Genomic DNA, 5758 nt, shown 5'->3' with positions numbered 1-5758 from the left:
CACAGCTCCGGCCATTGTGGCCATCTGGGCAGTGAACCAGTGGATGGAAGACCTTTCTCGATCTCTCTCTCTCTCTCTCTCTCTCTCTCTCTCTCTTTGCCCTGCAACTCCACCTCTCAAATAAACAAACAAATCATTGCAAAGAGTCAACTATGCTGCAGACTGACACAAACCCCATCCTGGCAGCCACTGTAGGGGTGCAGCTTGACAGGACTGCTGCCACCTGAGTCTAACTGCCACCTTGCCCACTGGTGGGCCTAACAGTCATCCCCCCACGGCTCGACCCACCCGTGTGGCTGAGCCCGGACTTGGGGCAGCTCTGGAAGCCATCAGCTACCAGGGCCCGCGTCGGGGCTCTGTACCTCCTCACAGCCCTGGGCCAGGGGGCAGTGGTCAGTCCCAGAAAATGTATTTTTATTTCCAGCCTCAATCTCTTTTTTATTACTTTTATTTTTATGTAGTTTTATTTTCCATATATTTTATTATTCTTTGTGTGAGAAGCAAAGAGAGAGACAGACAGAGGGAGAGAGCTCCTATCCACTAGTTTACTTCCCAAATGCCTGCAACGGCCAGGGCTGGGCTTGGGCCAAAGCAGGAGCAGGAACACAATCCAGGCCTGTGACATGGATGGAGGGAAGCGGATCGCTTGAACCATCACTGTGCCTCCCGTGTTCTGCATTAGTGGGAAGCTGGAGTCTAGAGCCAGAGCTGGGAACGGAACCAGGCACTTGCATGTAGGAGCTGTGCACCCTTAACCGCGAAGCCAATGCCTACTCCCGCTGTTTCCTTTCTATAAAGTGCTAATTTTAAATAGTGTAGGACATTCAATTGTGATGGCTGTCAAATATTCTCTTGTGCCACGAGTTACTAAATTGCTACATAACTAACTCTAATTATGGACAACACAAAATGAAGAATTTTCTTTTCATAGCTCCTATACTACATACACACACATGTATGCATGTACTCATATGTCTCAGAAAATGTTATTTGGGATAGCACTGAGGATTAAATGGTTCAAATTATATACATATATACATATATATATATACACTTACAAATTTTTAAATGCATATCTAGGATAGTTTTTAAATATTTATTACTTCAAAGTGGAATGACAGAGAGAGGGAGCGAGAGGCAGAGATCTTGTATCTGCTAGCTTACCTCCCAAATACCCACAACAGCCAGGGCTAAGCCAGGAGAAACCTGGAGCTTTGTACTCACTCCATGTCTGCACGTGGGGAGCAGGGACCCAGCTACATGAACCATCACCTGCTGCCTCCCAGTGTGCATGCTGGCAGGAGGCTGGACTGAGAGTGGCTCTGGGACTTGAACCCAGGCACTCATATGGGATAGGAATGTCCCAAGTGGCTTCTTAACCACTGCACACAATGCTTGCCCCTGAATAAATATCCTAACACAGAGAAAAGATTTTGAACATTAATAATACAAGCACACCCACTGCTGTAACTTGAACTCTGCTAGAGGCAATTTTATGTTATCTTCATTTTAAAGTAGGAGGATAGGGCCAGTTTCGTGGTGCAGCAGGTTGTCACTACCTGCAATGCCAGTATCACATATGAGCCCCAGTTCGAGTCCCAGCTGCTCCACTTCTGATGCAGCTCCCTGCTAATATGCCTGGGAAAGCAACAGAAGTACTTGATCCATACCAGCCATGTGGGAGACCTGGTGGGGATCCGGGATCCTGGCTGCAGCCTGGCCCAGCCTTTTGGACATTGACAGTTGGTGGAAGATCTTGATACCTCTCTCTCTCTCTCCCTTTCTCTGAAGCTTTGCATTTTAAATAAACAAAATAAGTATTTTTAACTGATAAGAACAGATCCTAAACTTGATCATAGCCAAAATGCTGAGAAGTGATAAAATAAATATTTTTTAAAAATATAAACCAGGAAGGCATTCTTTTTTTAGAATAGTTAAGAATATATTTCTGAAAGAACTGTTTTTAAAAAATTAATGGAAACAGTATGCCTAAGAGTAAGAAGCCTTTAATATCATTAACTATTCAGTGTTTAAATTTCCCAAAATGACTCAATTTTTTTTTTTAAAGTAGGGCTGCTCATATGAATTATCCAAAGAAGGTTAACTTGTTGGTTGATGTGAGTTTTGCCTGTTTCAATCCACAGCTTTCCCTGGGGTTTTTTGGAAGGTATTTTTTCCTAGAAAAATACATTGGCCTTAGAGCATTAAGGTAATCTCAGACAAAAGAACAGGCAATGAGATGTTTATAGAATATTTGCCGGACTTGAATTTAACTCGAATTCTCTATTTGAAGAACATAAACATTGGTCTAGTTTGGCCTCCTTAGGCATCTACTTATTCATTTACACAGTCATAAAATATTTTTTGAACATTTCCTATGCTTATACACTTGGCCTGTGTGAATAAGACAGACACTGCAGATGATTAGGGTCTAGTAAGGAATGCATGGGGGCTGGCGCTGTGGTGTAGCAGGTAAAGCCGCCACCTGCAGTGCCAGCATCCCATATGGGCACCGGTTTGAGTCCTGACTGCTCTACTTCCAGTCCAGCTCTCTGCTATGGCCTGGGAAAGCAGTGGAAGATGGCCCAAGTGCTTGCGTCCCCCACCCACGTGGGTGACACAGAGGGAGCTCTTGGTTCCTGGCTTCGGATCGACAGAGCTCCGGCTGTTGTGGCCAATTGGAGAGTAAACCAGCGGATGGAAGACCTCTCTCTCTCTCCCTCTGTGCCTTTCCTTCTCTCTGTTTACCTCTGACTTTCAAATAAATAAATCTTTAAAAAAAAAAAAAAAAGAATGCCAGTGATGTGCACGGTGTGAGAAAGACTCAGTTCTAAGGAGCCCAATGTCGTGGATGACTGCCTGCCTATGTCCTCTTAGCTCCCACCTTCTTATTACACACTGGTTATGCAGTTACAGCAAACCAACACCACTGAGGACTCAGCAAGCAACTGCTGATTGGTTATTATATTTTCACAGGAGCTTCAAAAAGAAAACTGAGAAAATAAAACCACTCTTGTACACTTACATATTTATTACTTTAAAATGGCTCTGGGGCGGGCACTGTGGTGCAGCAGGTTTAGCCACTGCCTGTGATGCCCACATCCCATACTGGGCGCTGGTTCTGGCTAATGCACCCCCCGGGGGAGGGAGAGGATGATGGCTCAAAAGCCTGGGCCTCTGCCACCTATGCTGGATACATGGAGTGAGCTCCAGGCTCCGCTTTCAGCCTGGCCCAGCCAGGGCTGTTGGTTGAACATTTTGGATGTGAACCAGCAGATGGAAGAACTCTCTCTCTCTCTCTCTCTCTCGTTGCCTCTCAAGTAGATGAAAAGAAGTGTTAAAAGTTTCTGGTTATTACTGAAAAACGCTAACGTCCAGCACGGGATGTATCCACGTATGTTGTACTTGTTTATGCTTCTTTCTTTCATTTACTCATTTTTCATCTTTTATTTTTTATGTCACCTTCTTATGAGAGCAGCAGTAAGAGGACTGCGAGGTAGCCTACTGTGCTATGGGGGCCACGACTGATTGCACCGGCTGTCGGCATTGACCTAGAGAGGTCACGCCTGGCTCAGGAGGTGACTGCAAGCCAGGGACATCCACTTCCAACCGCTGTGGCTGTGGATGTGGGGAAGGTGGGTATTTTGAATCGAGGTTTTCTCACCACTCTCGGTTCCCTTGAGGCTCTGCTGTGTACTCTGATCCGTCAGCACTGGGCCCTCAGTGCGAGACCAGTGTGCAGACCACCCTCTCTGAACTTGGATTTTGCTGCCTGTGCACAGTGACTGCTGTATCTCTTTCTTGCATCATTAAAAAGCCCAACCAGTGTGAGTCTACAAAATGAACCATATGGATTTCTTCTTCTTCTCCTTTTTTTAGAATATCAAATTGAGGCATCACTGTTTTTGGAAGACAAGCTCATTATCTGCTTTAAAAAGTTAGCAGAATCCCTGTCTTTTCAAGTTAAAAAGGAAAACCCATCTGAAATATGTAAAAAAAAATCATAATACTTCTGCAGATTGTAAACAATGATTCAGTGATCTAACACTATCGATTTATTCTCATACAACAACTATGTGACAAGTGAACAAAACTACTGCATACCCAGAATGATGTTCAATAATGAGTGTGTACCCCTCATACTGTGGGCCATTAAACTACCAAGTAACTTTCACGTGCATTTTTTCCTCACTTGCTCTTGACAGGTTTGCTTACCTAGCTCCCACAGCACACTGCTGGCAGAGCTGGGATCTGAAGGGAAGCCTTCGGAGTCGTTCAGTACTCTGTAGCTGCCTTATTACTGCGGACGAGAGACAGTCATCAGAACTTAGTGCTAATCAGGAAGTGAATTCACTTTCATTTTGTTCAATTTATTTCTCTTTTATTTACTCCAGGAAGTTATTTCAATATTTATAAAACAGAATTCTAATTTAGAAGATTTTAAAGTTGCATTTTGATCATTGTTAATTTACCATTTTCAAATATTAAGCACAAATTACTAAGCCCTGAAGAAATATGAGGGCCAATGCTGAATTTTCCTTTAGTTGTGTGCTAATTATTTCTTATAATGGGTTAGTTTTCTTTCCAAAACTCTATCATTATTTCAGTTTGACAAGAATTTGCTCCTGACAGGGGAAAATTGAATTAGGAAGAAATTAAACATTTTATGATAAATGATAAATATTTAGCTGAGAGTTTATTAAGAAATTAAGGGTCCAACTAGAGATTCATAGATTGCATGATAACAAATTTATGAGCCTCCAAACTGAATTTTTTAACTTTTGAGGCTGAGAAAAATCTCAGGATGATCAATAGATCGCAACATTTTCCATGTCTAGAAGACAAAAAAAGAAGTAGCCCAGGAAAAGTCTGCTATTACGTTAAGTAATAAAAATAATAAATATTTTTATTTAAATACATAATAAATAATTAAAAAAAATAAAAATAAATTTAAAAAATAAATAATAAAAATAAAAGTCTGTTAAACGTTACAGAACAGAAGAGAGGGCCCTCTCACTCTCCCGCTGCATAGAATCCACACATGTCAACAGCTAGGCTGCAAGTCATATAGTGCCTCACTCAAACTGGCTTGGAGATGTGCAGAAACTCCAAATTGCATTTATTTCCACGAAAATGCACGCCTGCTTTACAAGCCACCTTCCACGCAATGCTGTGTGGCCCCCACGGCATTGCCAACGCAGACCCTGTGCTCCCTTGCTTCCTCAGGGACGTGCTCTGTAGCCAGCCGCCAGAGAGGGGCTGGATGCTGCCGGGACAGCCAGACAGAGGCAACAAGAATGCCCCTCAACAGAAGCTTTGGGGAACCATGTTGTCGGTAAATATACAGAACAAATCCCACGTGATTTAGAACTGCGACGTGCAAGGTGTGAGCCATGCTCCAAGTGCAAGGACACTGAAGTGTGCAGCGTGATCCCATTCCAGCTTCCTCCCTCCCGGCTCTCCTCAACGCAAATGCATCTGCTCAAAGCTAACCAAGTTCAAAGACCCTCAGCGTGTGTGCTACACAGGGGTATATAAAATGGCCTAAAGTGTTGGACAAACTACTGGAAAACATGTCCAAGACTGCCATCTGCTGTGGAAGTTGGGGTCAGGCATTTGCAAGTAAAATGAGCAAAAAGAGGTTTGAAGGTGGTCTCCTGGCAATTTAGCTCTCTCCAACCTGCTGTGCAAAGCGGGGGATCAGCAGGATGACTTGTGGGCTCCCTGAGTGTTTCCTCGGCCCCTGAGTCAGTGGTGT

General features: G+C 43.6%; 1 pseudogene; it reads right to left on the bottom strand.

Annotated features, from left to right (window-relative positions):
• Nucleotides 1-1787: 1787 nt before the first annotated feature.
• Nucleotides 1788-1879, bottom strand: LOC127492250 (U2 spliceosomal RNA; annotated as a pseudogene).
• Between the last annotated feature and the right edge of the window lie 3879 nt (nucleotides 1880-5758).

The sequence above is a fragment of the Oryctolagus cuniculus genome, chromosome 9, assembly GCF_051225735.1.
Source record: "Oryctolagus cuniculus isolate XC-2025 breed Fujian yellow rabbit chromosome 9, ASM5122573v1, whole genome shotgun sequence".
Classification (NCBI taxonomy): Eukaryota; Metazoa; Chordata; class Mammalia; order Lagomorpha; family Leporidae; genus Oryctolagus; species Oryctolagus cuniculus.
This window is presented reverse-complemented; position numbering and strand designations above follow the sequence as displayed.